The following is an 18,240-nucleotide window of genomic DNA, read 5'->3' as shown; positions in this document are numbered from 1 at the left end:
CAAACAGGCAGAGGCACACAGAAAAGTTGAGCAAGAAAGGGGGGCGGAGCTTGCTGGCTTCCATGCCGGACGTGTGAGCGTTGAGCTCCTCGCTGTTGCCCCGACAAAATCCTACAAAACTATCCTAAATGTGCCTTAACTGCCTTATCTGTGGTGGAGGGCTTCCCTGCTCCTCACAGAGCGCCCGGACGGACCAAATTCGGGCGGCTCGGCGGCCGCGCGCAGCACCACGGAAGAGGACCCTGGTGGTGACGGACCAGGCCTGAAGCCGCGGCCTTTCCTGCGAGAGCGCCCCGACGATGTCACTCTGCGTGCGGACTGTGAGGCCCTGTGCGACCCGGACAAGAGGACCCGAAGTCGGAGGTGGAGCGTCCACTTCCCCGAGCTCTCTGCGCTCCCCGCCGAGTGTCACAACGGCGGCGGTGACCTACAGTGGGGCGGCCCAGGACTTTGGCAGGTGATAGCCGGGGGTAGCTGCGGGGCTCCTGGGGAAGCTGCTACCGGGTGGCACTGCCTTGGTCCCCCCATATGCACCGCTACTAATGCCTGATCGGGCCATGGAAGGCCTTTGACCGCTGGTGCTCATTGCTGGGTGCTCGGCGCCTTGAACGCTCTGCCTCGCCTGCGACAGGCTGGTGCCTGGAACTGGGACGCCGGGGATTGGCGATTGGGCCTGTGGGCACCCTGGGGGTCTCATTGGTCCTGCAACGCGGGAGTGAAGCCTTGCCCCCCCTGCCGAGCCTACTCCTGGACACTGCGCCCCCCGAACTTCACTAGGGGCGACAGCCTTACCGGTCACAGTGTTGATGGGCGCCCTGAAGGTGACAGGCTGGCATACTCTAGGACAAGCGACGGCCGCCATCTTGAAGCCGGGTCTGACCCTGAGGCCGCCATTTCCTGCTGCGTTAGGAATTGACTTTGGCTGCACTGCAGAACTACCCACACAGAGGAGGTCTGAACCGGCACGGTCAGGTGAGGAGGAAGTGATTAGCTTGGGGGTGCATCTGCCAACAATTGGGGCCTGAGAAGGTGTGAGGCACCGAGAACACCTTCCCCGGGGTCTGCTCTGTACTCTCATTGAGACGTGCAGTGCGCCAGAGGGAAACACCGCACAGGCACTGCAGTGAGTTCATTGGCAAGGACTCGTAGTGTGCCACTGCTTGAAGTGTATGGGGGGTGCGCATTACTGTAGCGACCCCCAATAATCCTGGTATTGCGAGGAAGCTGAGCACTGTTACCTGGGGATTGGAGTCTGCACCGACACTGAGAAGAACACTAGAACGCACCGACGTGCTGTAGACACCAGGGGTGTGGCTCGCTTGCATGTCCGCCAGACTAACCATGGGCAAAAACGATAGGACACAATCTAAACTCACCTTTGAGCAACGGCGAGCCAAGGGGTCCGAAGTACCGGCTCCGGAGACGTCCCCCAAAGGAGCGACCTCTGTGGGTTCCATAAGCTCGGACATCCGCGACATGCTGGTTGCGATGGAGAAAGGGATACAGGACAGTATAGCATCTGTTGGGACTAAAATTGATGCCCTGTCCTATCGCATGGATCGCATGTCGGAACGAGTGGACAAATATGCCGAGCGCCTTGACATGGTGGAGCGCCGGCTGACGGAGGCGGAAGAAGCTCAGTCGGAGTGGGACAAGGGCCGTTAGCAATTTGGAAGGCTCTTGCAGGTGATCCAAGACAAATCGGAGGATTTGGAGGCGAGGTCACGAAGATCCAACATCCGTATTACAGGAGTGGCGGAGACTACACAAACCGGCAAGATGGAGCTCTTTGTGGAGAAACTCCTTAAGGTCCGGCTCGGGGATGAGGCCTTTCCCCCTATGTTCATTGTGGAGAGGGCCCACCGCTCTCTAGGTCCCAAGCCGAAGCCGGGCGCAAATCCGAGACCCATCATAGCGAAGCTCCTAAACTACCGGGACAGAGACACCGCACTTCGCTTAGCTAGAGACAAGGGCAAGCTGCAATACGAAGGGATGGACATCTCGCTCTATCCGGACTTCACTGCAAAGGTCCAGGAGGAGAGGAGGCAATTTGCACCTTATAAACAACAGCTGCGTGATCTTGGATTGGACTACGCAATGCTATACCCGGCGAAGCTTCGGATTAACAGACAAGGGCACTCGCATTTCTTCACTGATCCCAGGGAGCTGCAGAAGTCACTGAAGGTGTGGTCCAGGGAGCGCAGGAATAGCCCTAGTAAAGATCAGGAAGACCTTGCTTCCTCTTCGCTGCTGGAGGAGCAGGATTGAGTGCTCCGCACTTGTTTGATCCGGTCATGGCCTTGCTGTGATTGACACTACACCGTTGGGAAGATGCTGCCCAGCGTCGTGCAGCATACGGAGTGACGATGGTGTTGTATGCCATCAACACGGATGGAGCCCTGGCTTTGCACTTGGAATTTCCGACTGGGTGAGACTGATTTGTTTCTGCACTGTGGGGACCCGGGGGGGAGGGGGGTTCCTCTTTTGGAGTGGCAGGGCCACGACACAGTTCTAGTTCTCTGAGTGGAGGGGCCGTGCCGCAGTTGGTACACACGGGGGAGCTACATTGCCGGAGACAGAGGGGAGTGACACTGCGCGTTTGTTAGACCAATCCTTATGTTGGCACTGAACGTTTGCGAGGGGCATGGCACTGGAGTGAAGAAGCAAAGTGGTTTTGGACAGATAACTAATTGCTTTGCTGACAACGTCTGCCCCTGTGCTTTTGGCTTACAGGCTCCGGAGAGAGTCACTTCAGGGACTGTATTGGTTGGGTTACAGGGGTGATGGGGGTGGTAATGAGATCTGTCTGACCAGGTTGGGGGTGGTCGGCTGTGGGCGGGGGATTCTTGTCTGATCCGGTTGGGGCTGTTAGTTTTGATGAGTTTGGGAATTCTGTTTCAAGGGAGGGATGTGCCACGTGACAGGTGTGATGTGGCGAGCTCTGTGGTCCGGACTACAGAACCCAAGAGTTCTAGGTATCCTAAGTGTAACTATCAACCAGTACGGAACATAAATGGAGGACAATGAAGCTCTAAGTTTGAATGGTAGCCCGGGTCTTTTGAGAGTGCTGTCCTGGAATGTGAGGGGGTTGAACGATTACAGGAAGCTACGGAAGGTTATGAGCTATCTACACAGGCACTGCATAGATGTTGCCCTACTTCAGGAAACACACCTCCCACTCTCCAGTAAAATGTTGGCTGCTAGAGGTCTGAGTGGCTGCAGTGTGGTGGCTGGTTTCACTACCCACTCTAGGGGGGTGGTGACATGGGTAAACCCCGGATCGAATCTAAAGCTGACTCCCCTATCTGCCGACCCGGAGGGCAGGTACCTCATTGCCCATTGCACGGGTAAAGGTCAAGATTTGTTGTTGGTAAATGTTTACGTCCGAATTTTGACAATCCTGCTTTCTACTCAGCGCTGGCGGATATGTGCAGAATGCATGTTGGTTCCAGAATGATGTGGGGGGAGATTTCAATTTTGTAATGCACCCAGAACTGGATCGGTCAACGGGGTCAGCCCGCAGCCCTGCGGCGGCTGCCGCTCTCATGCACTCGGAACTAATCAAGTTAGACTTGGTGGACATATGGAGACACAGGCATCCAGGGAAGGGAGGGTACACGCATTATTCAGCCTACCATGATATACACACTAGGATTGACTATTGGTTTGTGTCGACCCCGCTCTTGAGATCTGTGACGAATTGCGCAATTCTACCCCGCACGTTGTCAGACCACTCACCACTGCTTTTGTCCCTCACTGCACCTGCTAGGAAAATTGCCCCATTCATATGGCGGTTTCCCCCATATTCTTTATTGGACGAGGTATTCAGAGGGGAGTTAGCTGAGGACATAGACACGTTCTTTGCAACCAACTTGGGATCAGTGGATTGCTTTCAGACGGTGTGGGACACCTCTAAGGTCTATATCCGTGGGATGACGATAGCAAAACACTCTGGGGTACTCCGTTCTATAAGACATAGGCTCAAACAGCTTGAAATGCAATTGGCTGATTTAGAGAAGCAGCATAGGCGCACATCGGACAGGGACACGGGGGAACAGATTAAGAACCTACTTAAGGAATTCAATGAGGAGGCAGACAGGGAGGTCAAACATATGGGGAAGTATGCCACAGCCCGAGCATATGGGGAGTGGGATCGCCCGGGGGCTTTGTTAGCCAGGTTGATGCAAAATGGCAGGCCCCAACTTGTGGTGGAGGAGCTGGTTACGTCCTCGGGTGAGGTAGTCACGGAGGAAGCCGACATAGTTGAGGAATTTAAGGACTATTACTCTAAACTCTACAGTTCTAGAGCTGGGCAAATGGAGGATGAAATTGACGACTGCCTGAGTTATATCAGGATGCCCTTCCTAGAAAACTTCCAAAGAGAATTCCTCATGATGCTCATCCAGCGAGACGAGATCCTAGAGGCGCTGGAAGGAATGAGGTCATCCAGTGCGCCAGGCGCTGATGGTCTCACAGTAGCTTTTTATAAGGCCTTTAAAGATACTCTCATACCGCGCTTAATGTCCCTCTTTGACAATATATGTCAGCAGGGTAGTATGTCAAAGTCCATGCGTGAGGCCCTTCTTGTCACAATCCCCAAACCGGGGAAGTCCCCTAGGAAGTGCGGTTCTTACAGGCCGCTTTCTCTGCTGAATGTGGACGCCAAATTATATGCGAAAGTACTAGCGGCGAGATTGGCTATAATTGTCCCGGAAATGGTCGCCCCGGAACAGGCGGGCTTTGTGCCTGCTAGGAACCTAACGTATAACCTCCGCACGGTTCTAGGCACCATTCAGCATGTGCGGCAGGACATCAAGGCACTGGCAATATTCCTGGACATGGAGAAGGCCTTCGACTCCGTGGAGTGGCCCTTCATGCTAAGGGTATTGCAGAAGTACGGGCTGGGGGAACCCTTCCTACAAATGCTAGGTGCCCTTTACTACAAACCCTCGGCACGGTTAAAACTGGGAGATACAGTCACTGACCCAATCGAAATCAGCAGAGGCACCAGACAAGGCTGTCCCCTGTCACCGCTACTGTATGCACTAGTGGCGGAGCCCCTGGTGTGTGCGATCAGGGAACACCACGAACACAAGGGAATCAACTTCCCTGTGTATAAGATCGGTATATCCACGTATGCAGATGATACATTGCTTTATGTCAGGTAACCGGAGACTAATCTTGCTTCAGTTCTGCGGGAGGTGGTGAAATTTGGAGCGCGTTCCGGTTTACGGGTGAACTGGGACAAATCGGTGGCACTCCCGCTCACTCCAGTCACTGCCCCGTTCACGATGGAATATCCGCTGCAGTGGACTTCGGATCCCATACGGTATCTGGGGATCCATCTACATACTGACCCCGAGCTATTGGTTCGGGAGAACTACGGGAGGGCATACAGCAAACTCGAAGACGACGTGGAGACTTGGAATAGATTACCTCTGTCCCTGATGGGGAGAATAGCGATAATGAAAATGGTGGTACTGCCTTGGTTCCTGTTCCTGTTTTCCAACATAACTGTGGTTCTGCCCAAATCCTTCTTTCGACGACTCATGCAGACCCTTATTAGGCTAGCGTGGGGTGGCAAACAGCCCAGAGTTCAATGGAAGACACTTCTACTTCCCTATGAACAGGGCGGCCTGGGAGCACCGGACCTAGAACAGTATTATCGGATCGCGCAAGCGTCGCATCTACACACGTAGATCCACGGAGCTCCTGACATACCACATGTAAAACTGGAAAGGCTGTTTGCGGAACCGGTTCCTCTCCCGGCCACGGTATGTCAACCGGTGGACCGCAGAACGAGGGTCTTGGATTCCATCACGGTTACGAACCATGCATGGCATGAATTACTGAAAAGGCAGGATGGTGTTAGGCTGTACTCCCCTCTTATGCTGGTGGAGTGGGCGGTGTGGATACCCCCGCTCGCGGACAAAGGGGTGGTGAAGGCACTGCAGGAACTCGGAATCGCAAGGCTAGGGGATCTGTTCTTAGACAGCACTCTGAAGACACTCCCCCAGATTCTTCAGTCGCAGACGGGGAAGTCGCTACTCCACAGCTTCCAATACCATAGGGTGCGCAGTGCCCTGCAGGGACTGCTTGGCCCCGAGCTGGCGGAACCTCAGGAGATGCCGGAACTCACTTATGTTATTAAGAAGCCCGCATCCAGTAAACTGGTGTCCAGGCTTAAAGAAATGGGGGACAAACATAGGACTTGTCTGCAGTCTCCGGCTAGGGTGGCCTGGCAGACTGATCACCAAACGCAGATCTCTGATGAGATGTGGGGCTATTGCTGTTCCAACACCAGGAAAATATCTCTGAACAATAGACATAGATTGATACATTTTAAATACCTGCAGAGGGTCTACTACACCCCGGAGAGGCTGCATAGATATGGCTTGAGGGGTTCCGCGGAATGTGAACGCTGCCGTTTCCCAAACGCGGACTTCATGCACATGGCTTGGTCTTGCCCCGGTATCCACAGGTTCTGGACGGAGGTATTCGCGGAGTTAGGCCTGATCCTAGGCATTGACCTTCAGCCTAATCCTGCCATTGCATTGCTGGGTTATTCCAAAAATCTCCCGGTGGCGATGCGTAGATTGGCAGATATTGCCCTGCTGACCGCCAAACGTACGGTAGCCATGTGCTGGATGAGAGGGCCCCTTCAGACGAAGAAGAGATGGGAATCTGATCTGCTGTACTGCAATAAGCAGTCGATGGCTTATAGCGAACTGCTTCCCCCCAAGAGTCGCCCCAAGAACTTCTGGGGGCTGTATAGGGCCTATCTGGATGCTAAAGATGACACAGACCCGGAAACTGACCCAGAGGACGCAGAGGAAGGTGATGCTCGGGAAGAGGAGACAGGGCACCTGGAGTGCGATAGCGCGCTTGATTGAGGAGGCTGCGGGCATATAGGGGGGGGGTCCGTCCTGCAGGGGGCCCGTTGCTGTACAGGGGGAGCCTGACCTGTAAGTGAGCGGGGGCATGATGCCGGGAGGGGGTGGTGTAAACTGGGGCCTGGGTCCTACTCTGAGCTCATACTGTTGGGTGGACCACTAGGACTGATACATCAGGCGCACGGACGACACGTCCATCGTGACACACGCTGAGGAGTCTGGCACACTTTGGGTGGGAGGGTTCTACTGGGGAGGGAGCGGGTGTTTGGTTAAGGGGGGGTTTGTACAGTTTTCTTTAAGGTACGCTAACTTCTGGCCTACACACTCGAAGGTTCCATCGTATCTGAGCACCAACATCGGCGAGGCCGGTGGTGACACGCACATCATGGACACACTACATAACACCAGGGAGTGATGGTTGTGGTCCGCCTTCGGACATTAAGGTATTATGCATTCATGTTCTTAGCCCTCGTTGCCGCAGGCCCCCGGGATGCTGGCATGCAGGCTGTGTAAACTCACCATGGGTTGAAGTGCTGTGATGGTGTAGTCTGCTGCCGGCCTCAGGGTTGTAGGCTGCATAAGCTGTGTGCCAATTGTATATGCAATAAAGTATAAAGTTAATAAAAAAAAAAGTTGAACAAGAAAATAGCCACTTTCTAAAAGTGCTATTTTCAAACACAGTATTTAAAAAACATCTTAACTAAAAGATGTGTTATTAAATTCTGAGTTTAGGGATACCAGACTCCAATTTTTTATCTCGCTCCTATGGGAAGATATGCAGGTAAACATGTTACACAGCATTCCCCCTTCTGTCCTATGGGCAAGATAACCTTTCAATAGTGAAAAACGAAATTGACAGTATTTCGCTATCAGGACATGTTACCCACACTAGTACATGTCCTACCTTTCACATACAGTGCACCCTGCCCAGGGGGGTACCCTGGGCCGACCATAGGGGTGTCCAATGTGTAAGACCAGGGAAGGGTAAGGCCTGGCAAATGGGGGCACTGGCCAGGTCAACATGGCAGTCAACAAACTGTGCACAGGCACTGCTGTGGCAGGCCAGACGCACCATTTTAGGGCAACTCATGTGGTTGACAAATCAGTGCTGCAGGCCCACTAGTAGCATTTGAATCACCAGCCCTGGCACACTCAGTGCACTTTACTAGGGACCTACTGGTAAAACAAATAATCCAATCATGGGTAACCAATCACAATAACAATTTACACAGAGAGCATATGCACTTTAGCACTGATCAGTAGTGGTAAAGTGCCCAGAGTCCTATTGGCAACAACCACAGGTCAGGAAAAAAACAAAGGAGGAAGAAGCAAAACGTTTGGGGATAAACCTGCAAAAAGGGCCATTTCCAACAGAGTCTAATTCTGTGGCCAAATTGGATGATGGAAGGGAATGGAGTGTGGTAAATTTGTGTAAGGTCAAATCTTATATTTAATGTTCAATTTACCTTTCTTGTTGGTGTCTCAGTGTTGTTATGGTGCTGCTATTATTTATATTCTTTCCAATTGGATATTCTTTTCCTGCTCTGGCAAACTAATCGTCTTGCACTGGTAACCTTTCTTGTTTTCTGCGGGGGGAGAAGTGTGGGAATGCACTGTAATGTAGGACTGTACCAAGGCATTGTGATGTCATTGGAATGTAGGTTTGCTTATGTTCTAGGAAATGTTGTTGGTATTGTATTGTGCTGGAGGTTATGAAGATATGAAGATGTACACTTAATAAAGAAGATTCTTGGAGAAGCCAACTTTTGCATTCCTGATTACTACACTCACCTAATCAAGCTCCTTGGTGACAGTTTGAAGCCCAAGCAATTGGGCTTCTAGAGGCTTTAGTCAGGCTAAATGTAACTATTTTAAAGTACCTTTTGTAAAATATTTGTCACAAATCTGACTTTCCAATGAATTGGATTTGTGATAAGTATTTTTAAAAGTCCTAGAATGAACATTTATCTGGTTCCTAGACTGGATTAACTTTAAGAAATCAAAAATCATCCCAATGCTTTCCTAGGGAACAGCTTACCCTGCTACAGTGAAAATAGCTTTTAGGGCATCGTCACTGCAAAGACTGGTTTAACATTAAACATTTGCATGTCCTATTTAGAAATATCTTGCATCCTGCTTTATGGTCATTTAAGGCTATCTTAGGGGTTACTTAATATATTTTAAAATGAGGGTTTAGGCTTGTAAAAAGGGATTCTTTTAATAGGTTGATTTTCTGTTTAAACCTATACAGGTATTTTACTGGTGGTAGGCCTCCAGTCATTTTTTGCACTGTGAGTTTAGTGGTGGTACAACATGTGGTGCAGTTCACTAGTGACATTTAACTTTCTGTCCCTGGATAATTGTTGTACCATATACCAGGGACGTATAGATATGTAAAACATGCCTATTAGTGTAGCCAATTTCAACATGTTTTAGGGGCCAGGGTACATGCACTAGTACCTGTTTAGCATAGTTCCAGTACACAGATTAACAAAACCAGCAGCATCAGTCTGAAAAACTGTGGGTGATCATGCAAAAAGAGGCATTATTCTACACAAGTCAATCAGTTACTAACAACAAAATTATGCCTGCATTAAAAAGCTCAAATGACTTGAAGATCGTAGTAGAGTCATTGCGTTTTAATACATTTTATGAAATATGAGCAGCAAGCTGAACTGTGCTTCTAACTGGTTTAGATCAAATAATTGGTGTGTATTCAAATTGCTAAAAATGGACTACATGTGCATCTTGTGGTATGGTGTGAGGATGCTGAATAAAATGGCGGTATACTTCCACTCCGTTGGTGGAGTTTACAGAGCTTTTCCCACTCCGCACTTTGGTTAAAATGCGGAATTCGACAAAAACTCTGCCCACTGCGGCATAGCGGAGTTTACCGGTGCCCAGTTTGCCCACCTCAAGCTTCTGGTCTTCCCAGCAGGTATCTTCCTCGTCCGCGGCACTCAGGACTTGTATTAAAACGCTGATACTGAAGGCTATCAGCTGAAGGGATTATCCTCCCAGCCCAGAAAGGAGGCAGTGACAGTAGCTTGGTGTAATATGATGCTCAGCATTGTGATTGTAGTTTAGAATGTTAGTATTCAGAACGTTAGTGAGAGAGTTAGGTCAGTTGCTGAAGGGGCTGAGCATGATACAGGCTGCTCCTGGTGGGGTTTGTAATTTATATACTTAATTATCTAATAAACATCTTGGAAACATCTTCTACTGGATTCTACTTGATTGTTCATCATACTACATTTGGTACCAGGAGTGGGGTATACCTCCACGTTAATTTTAAAGACTTTCAAAAGGAGAAAAATGAAACAGAACGAAAAGAAAGAAACTTAAAAGAAAAGGATCTAAATAGAGAAGAAACCCTTTTACTAAGCAGTTCAAGCGTATTTAATTTAATTTGCGTGTTTATATAGCGCTAGAATCACTCCCGGGGGAGTATCTCCGCGCTTCGACCGCTGCGAAACCCTTCCTGGCTTCCCTGAGAGATGGTCCCTTAATGGGTATCTCCAGGGTGAGACCAGGCATCCCCGGCGGTCTGGTGGGGCCGTTAGTGAAGATGAGGCAAGCTAATGCCCAGAGTTGCCGAGTGTGATCGCTGATCAGAGTGGGCACCGAGGCGAGAGAATTATCGAGTCCACTGACCCTGGTCCAGAAACCTGCCGCGCCGGGAATCGAACCCTGGTCCCGGGCCGTCCTCTGTTCTCGGGTCTGCCACCTCTAACCAGTGAGCCACACTACCTCACTCTATTGGTACCGAGAGCCCCACTAGTGACCGACCATCGGTCGCCCTCTACTTATATGTGCCAGTCGCTGTTTGGTTTTCCTTCTACCTTTGACTGCTGCCTTTGAACACCTGCTGTATCAAGCTTTTACCTGACCGGTGAGTGTGGACACGTTCCTGTTGCAGAGCAGATTACACATCGATCGCCCACACTGAACCAGTTCGGGGAAGGAAAGGCGAATGGGTGACCTTTAACCGAAGTACAAGTGTTAGCAGTGCTACAAGTGAAGTACGTGACCTGTCATCGTTCGCCCTCAACTTTAATTGTGCCATCGGTAAATTGCTCATTTCTCGGACAGCTGTGTTTATGTTGCCTTCATGCTAGTCTGCCTTCATCCGTGTTCCGTGACATAGATCGCCCAGAACTACGGATCTGTCAGCTGTATCGTGTGTTTAGCCGCCTTGCCTGCTCTTCATAATACTCAAAGTTTTTTTTTGTCGCAGACTAAGTACGTTTTGTTCACTGCTGGCAGCCTACAGTCCACAGGTTTGGTATCGGACTTAAAGGTAGAGTACAGTACCTGGATAATCACACCGCAGGTGAGCCCATCTTATATGCAGCGTTTTATCTGAGTTCTCTCTTTTGTGTTTTCACACCCACGGTGGCACGGCACATTGCGCTGACATTTTATTTGTTTTTATTATTTTCAACAAACTTTCATTTGGCAGTTTAATCTCCTTGCCACATTCAAAACGCGCTCGAGCTCCTCACCGAGCGCACGCATTCAGCGCATGCCACCTCACCTGCTTTCCATGCCAACGCCATCCTCCTCTATGACGTGAGTCTGCTGTCAGTGTCATTGGGGAGCACGCCATGTGGTCATTTTCCAAATTTGTTCATAATTTTCAAACATGTTTTGAGGAGCATCTTAATATTTTATGTGGTCATTCTCCACATTCATGTGGTCTTTCTCCACATTTGTTCATAGTTTTCCAACATGTTTTGAGGAGGATTTTATTCTTCTATGTGGTCATTCTCCACATTTGTTCACTGTTTTCTTTCCAACATGTTTGAGGAAAACCTTAATGTTTCATGTGGTCGTTCTCCATACCCAAGTGGTCTTTCTCCACTTCACAGTTTTACTGTTCTATGTGGTCATTCTCCACACCCAAGTGGTCTTTCTCCACTTCACAGTTTTACTGTTCTATGTGGTCGTTCTCCACACCCAAGTGGTCTTTCTCCACTTCACAGTTTTACTGTTCTATGTGGTCATTCTCCACATCTATGTGGTCTTTCTCCACATCTATTACTGTTGCATGTGGGTTGTCCCACATTCGTGTGGACATCTGTGTACACATCTGTTCACAGTCTCATGTCGTACACTGTGTCATGTGTCTTTTAGCACATTTTTTCTCAAAATCTCAGTACCGTATTTGTTGTTCATTTTTCTCTTCTTTCTGCACTCTTTACACTATTCGTATCAGCCTGGCCAGTTTTCATGGACTGTGTATCTAGTTTTTTTTGTTGTTGAAGTGAGGGAGTGTGTGTACTCTTTTGTGTGATATAGTTGATGCGAGAGTGTGTTGTCTTTTGTGCTTTCTGTCTGCCCTGTTGTTCTATTTTCTCTTCTGTCCTTCTATTTTTATTTTTCTCTATTAGTCTCTTGACGCTTTCGCTTGTTTCCAATTTTCATTGTACCTTGCCTAGCATGTTCTCTCTTTTCAATTTATCTGAGGGAGATGTTGTAATATGTTGCATTATAACTTGCCTTATTTATTTCTCCCTTTTCTTTGTAAAGGAGGGAGATGTAATATGATGCTCAGCATTTTGATTGTAGTTTAGAATGTTAGTATTCAGAACGTTAGTGAGAGAGTTAGGTCAGTTGCTGAAGGGGCTGAGCATGATACAGGCTGCTCCTGGTGGGGTTCGTAATTTATATACCTAATTATCTAATAAACATCTTGGAAACATCTTCTACTGGATTCTACTTGACTGTTCATCATACTACACTTGGCGTGCCGCTTCCCGATGATGTGTATGTACATGAAGCGCGGAGTTCTGCTCTGCAAATTGTTCAGTGCTGGGTGTGGTGGGGTCTGGCTGGAGTGAATCTGAGTGTGTAGTCCTAAAATTGAAAACCTCTTGCATGCGGAGGAGACATCGGCCTTCACTGCAGCAGGCTCCCAGAAGTGGATTCAGAGACCTCACTGGCTTTCAATCAGTCCACCAGTATCTTCAGCTTGGCCACCTTCCCGAGAATGCATGTTTCATGATGGCGGTCTCTGCACTTGGAGCCTCGTGCAGACAGACACCACAGATGTGAAGACATGAATATCTCCAGGGTGGTTCACGTGTAGATTCCGGTAAGTTTTTTCTTATTAATGATTGCTGGTTCTGACTCTGAGAATGTCCCTCAATTACCATGTACTGCGCTGCCTGGCTACGATTTGAGTAGGTACACAAAAGCCTGTATAACTGGCACAAATGCCGCAGTTGGAAGCAACTACCTACCAGGTTTAATTCATCCTGCTTGGCAGCTTGGCACTGCATTTAGCGCTGTGTTCGAAGCGCGCTTGTTTTTAATTACCCGTTTTTCCATTTATTTTATTTTTGTTTCTATTTGCCCCTGTTTTTAGTGGGGTAGCTATCCCCTCACTTGCACATAATTGGTTTGCTCACCGCTGCTTAGCGGGCCCGGTTCTGGGGGTTGTGGGAGCTCAGCCTCGATCATTGTTTGGGCGCCATCTTGGGAGGGGTAGTGACGCTTTCCCAGCGCCTTATTGAGCGTCCTAGTGGGGCGGTTCTCACCTCACCTGGCGGCCCTACTTAAGGCGGTCTGTTCTGTTGTTCTGCCCTACCAGGTTTCATTCATCCTGCTTGGCAGCTTGGCACTGCATTTAGAGCTGTGTTCAAAGCCCGCTTGTTTTTAATTACCCGTTTTTCCATTTATTTTATTTTTGTTTCTATTTGCCCCTGTTTTTAGTGGGGTATCTGTCCCCTCACTTGCACATAATTGGTTTGCTCACCGCTGCTTAGCGGGCCTGGTTCTTGGGGTTTTGGGAGCTCAGCCTCGATCATTGTTTGGGCGCCATCTTGGGAGGGGTAGTGACGCTTTCCCAGCGCCATATTGAGCGTCCTAGTGGGGCGGTTCTCACCTCACCTGGTGGCCCTACTTAAGGCGGTCTGTTCTGTTGTTCTGCCCTACCAGGTTTCATTCGTCCTGCTTGGCACTGCATTTAGCGCTGTGTTCGAAGCGCGCTTGTTTTTAATTACCAGTTTTTCCATTTATTTTATTTTTGTTTCTATTTGCCCCTGTTTTTAGAGGGGTAGCTGTCCCCTCACTTGCACATAATTGGTTTGCTCACCGCTGCTTAGCGGGCCCGGTTCTGGGGGCTTTGGGAGCTCAGCCTCGATCATTGTTTGGGCGCCATCTTGGGAGGGGTAGTGACGCTTTCCCAGCGCCATATTGAGCGTCCTAGTGGGGCGGTTCTCACCTCACCTGGCGGCCCTACTTAAACCAGTCCTCTGCACACAGCGGGATCGCGCAGCGGGTGCGCCCTCGCTGTGCCGGAGTCTTGCCAGAGTCCTGCCCGTCTGCGCCCGTCAGTGTCTTGGAGGCGTTGGAGCGGCGGGTGGGGTCGGCTTTGTAGGATTAAGAGTGGTGCTATTAGGATGGTATGTTATTCGTCATTGGAGCTGCGCTCCTTGCAAAAGGTATCTGGCACTTGTCATTTCGTTTTTCCAGGGCGTTTTAGGGGTAAGAGGCACTGCCCGGCCTGTGGCTGGACACCAGGTAATGTCCCGACTATCCAACTGAATAGGGTAGTGGGCAATGTGAAGCATCTCTGCCTGCTTTTAAATATCAGATCTGTGCCCAGACATGCTCAGGAGATCTTTGATCTCATTGTTACGGAAAAACCTCTTTGTCTGATGTTGACAGAGACATGGCTAGGGGATTTGTCCAATCCTGATATCGCCACAGCAATTCCTCCTGATTATAATATTTTCAGGCAAGATAGGTTGGAGGGGAGGGGTGGAGGTGTGGCACTTGTAGTGAATAAACTTGCCGCCTGTTCCATTATACCTATGGATGCTATTACAGGTTCGGAATCCCTAGCCTTCTCTATCGCACTGGCCTCCCATCAAGCTCTTAAAGGGCTGTTGGTCTATAGTTCCCCTGGACCGGCTGGATCCTTCTTCGAGGAGCTGCAGTGAGCTATCTCGATGCTGGCCTTAAGAGCGGAACATTGTGTGTTGGCTGGAGATTTCAACTTTCATATGGATGATGGAAAGGGCCCTGAGGCAATTAAATTGATCGATATTATGGCCCCCTTGGCCTTGTCCCTTACCTCTCCGGTCCAACACACGATAGGGGCCACACCCTGAATCAGGCCTTTTCGACGCTCCCCTTAGAGGGGCTAGAACTTCTACTGGTGCTCTGGTCTGATCACAGATTGGCCAGATTTTATGTGCCAGGCTCTGAGAAACCCTCTAGTACTATCCTTAGACAGCAGGGACTAGGTTCGAGGGCATTCCATCGGGTGACCCCAGAGATGCTAGCTCAGGCTTCTCTTGATCATCCCTGCCCCCTTTCGGGTGACTTGGAAAGGGACCTGGAGTCTCTGCAGGCGTGGCTGACGGACAGGCTAGATGATCTAGCCCCTGTGAGGACACCCCGAGCAACATCGAAGCGGGTTTCTGCCCCTTGGTTTAGGGAAGCACTGTCAGCTTCTCGCCGGCAGTGCAAGGTGGCTGAGAGGGCGTGGTGCTAACATTATGACCTGGCGGCGAGGCTGGTTTATAGGACCGCGATTAAAACATACCATCGCGATATCCTCCTTGAGAAAAAGGGTTATTTTGCCAGGAGGATAGAGGCTGTCTCCAATTCCTGCAAGGAGATTTTCACCATTGTGAGGGAGTTTACGACTCCACGGTCTAATTTAACCCAGGCCGCGCCCACCGAGTCGTGGGTTTCTGCTCTTGCCAACTTCTTCACGGCTAAGATAAAGTTGATTCAGGACTCCTTTCCCTCAAGGATGGTTGAAGCGTGCCCCAGCTTCATGGAAGGGCCAGTTCCATCGGCTCCCGTGGAGTCCATCTTGGTCGATTTTCCGCCTATTTCAGCTGCGTCGTCATTGGCACTTATGGCCAATCTTAAATCTGGGTCACCTCTTGACCCATGCCCTGCCAAATTTTTGGCGAAAATGGCGGCGGTGGTAAATCCTTTGGCAAATCCACTCTTGAATCTCTCTTTGTGTGAGGGGGTGGTCCCGCAGGCTTGGAAGCAGGCGATGGTGATCCCCCTCCTCAAGAAGCCTGGCCTAGACCCTGAGGCGTTGGCCAATTATAGGCCAATCTCTCTCCTTCCTGCGCTGGCTAAAATTGTGGAGAAGCAGGTGCATATCGTGCTCTCTGGCTTTTTGGAAACCAACGATCTGCTTCATCCCACTCAATCTGGCTTCCGCCCCAATTTAAGCACCGAGACGGCGCTTTTGGAGGTGTCTGAAGCCATTAAGGAAGTACTGGATTCAGGAGGTAAAGCTATGCTTGTCATGCTTGATTTGTCGGCGGCCTTTGACACCGTCCCCCACGAGGGTCTCCTCGTCAGACTTCATGAGATCGGTCTGAGGGGGACGGTGTTCAGCTGGTTTAGATAATTCTTAGCGGGAAGTCGACAAACGGTCTGGGCCTCCTCAAGCTCTGCCGTGATGCCGCCTTTGGGAGTCGGAGTCCCGCAGGGCTCTGTGCTGAGTCCGACTCATCTTTATGACTCCATTGGCGGCACTGGCGGAGTCCTTGGGGGCCCAGATAGTATCCTATGCCGATGATACCCAGCTCCTCTTAACGTGTGGGAAAGAAGAGGAGTTTGACGGAGAGAGTATTCGTGAGTGCCTTGGGGCTGTTTTCAAATTGTTCCAGCTGAACAGCCTCAAATGCAACTCAGATAAGTCCGAGGTACTCTTCTTCGGTTGTACTTCTGATCCTGATTGGAAGGAATGGTGGCCAATTAATATGTTTCCTCCTGCACATTCCTCCCAGCAGGCAAAAAATCTGGGAATTAAGATCGACAATGGTCTGACGTTGAGATCTCAGATACTCGGTCTTACGGGAACATGTTTTGGCCTCCTGAAGATGCTCCAGAAGTTTCTTCCTTTGCTTTCAGAAGAGCACAGGAGGATCACTGTGCAGGCCTTAATTGGCTCCAGATTGGACTATTCCATCGTCCTATATCTGGGCCTACCGGAGTATCTACTACAGTGCCTTCAAGTGGTGCAGAATTTGGCTGCTCGGGCTGTCTTCGTCCTTCACAGGCGAGCCAGAGTGTCCGGCCTTTTGCAGTCGCTTCATTGGCTGCCTATCTGGAAGCGGATAGTTTTCAAGGCATTGACGCTGGCTCATAAGGCTCTTTATGCCTCGGGCGCGAAATATCTGCAACGGAGGCTTACCTTTTATCGCCCGGCCCGATCTCTGCAATCCGAATCTCTCTTCCTTGCGGTAGTCCCTCGAGTAAAGAGGGCCCACGTAGGGGGTCGCTCTTTCAAGCTGAAGGCTTTGCAGCTTTGGAATGCTTTGCCATTGGCTCTACGTAGCACTTCTAATTTGCTGACCTTTAGAAAGGGCCTTAAAACTTGGCTCTTTGCCCCTTAGCATGCTCCCTCCTTTGTTTTGTTGTTTTTCTTTTATCCCACTGTGTTATGTCTTTATGCTTACAAGCTGCCAATAAAAAGCGCCGGGACACTCCAATGGAGTAGCCGTGCGCTATAGAAATCAAAAAATAACATAACATAACATAACATTACAGTGCATAGTGAAAGTAAGGTAGATGGACAAATACAACTGCATAGTAATGTGCAAAATCTGTTTTATTTTGTATTACCTCAGTACATTCAGCAGCTACGGTGGGCGGGACAAATGGAGCTGGGACAGGTACAGACGGGTCTTTGCAAAACTAAAGTACCATAATACAAAGGAAATGGGCGGAATTTCACTGAGTTTTTAGATCACTCTGTGGAATTCCGCAGAGTAGAACTTCGTGAGCTCCGCCCACCCTTAATGCTGAACTGCCATGGTTCTGACTGTTTCGCAATGGGGAGAGCCCTTGCATAATGTACAGTTGGGTTCCTCTGCCAGTAGTGCCTGACTGCGAGTATCTGGTACCCTAGTTTTTTTTTATTTGGCCCTGGAGTGTGTACATGAAGTCTTTGGCTTGGCCCTTGACAGGAGTGAACTTCTGGACCTGTCCTGGACCAGGAGGGGTGCAGGAAAAGTATCATCATTTGGCTGACAGTGGACTACCATTCTTATCAGAGTATTAGCATGTAGAGTGGTTGTGGCAGTCCACTGTGTTTTGTGAATCAGTAGTTGTGTCTAGACCTGTTTATCTGTGTTACTGTAGTGAAGGATATCAGGTCCACTCATGTTTAGTTCTGCTTCTAGGTGCTAACCCATATACTAATGCTAACATCTCTTGTGAATGCTATGCGTGTACCTATGCTTATGTATCCTGTGATGTACATGCATTGTGTGTGTGAGTGAAAGTACTGTTCTATTTTGGAAGCCGGTGACCTGTTCCTGTGCACACTTTGGAGGTGATATTGCTTTCTCATACTGCA

At 49.7% G+C, this 18,240-nt stretch overlaps 1 protein-coding gene across 1 annotated transcript in view; it reads right to left on the bottom strand.

Moving 5' to 3' along the window:
• The window catches only part of LOC147689727 (carbohydrate sulfotransferase 9-like), a 64,862-nt gene that overhangs the window by 45,954 nt on the left and 668 nt on the right, over positions 1–18,240 (bottom strand). The gene's annotated exons all lie outside the window — the stretch shown is intronic.

This window comes from Lissotriton vulgaris, chromosome 9 (assembly GCF_964263255.1).
Source record: "Lissotriton vulgaris chromosome 9, aLisVul1.2, whole genome shotgun sequence".
Taxonomy (NCBI): Eukaryota; Metazoa; Chordata; class Amphibia; order Caudata; family Salamandridae; genus Lissotriton; species Lissotriton vulgaris.
The sequence above is the reverse complement of the archived record's forward strand: the minus strand, read 5'-3'. Positions and strand labels throughout refer to the sequence as shown.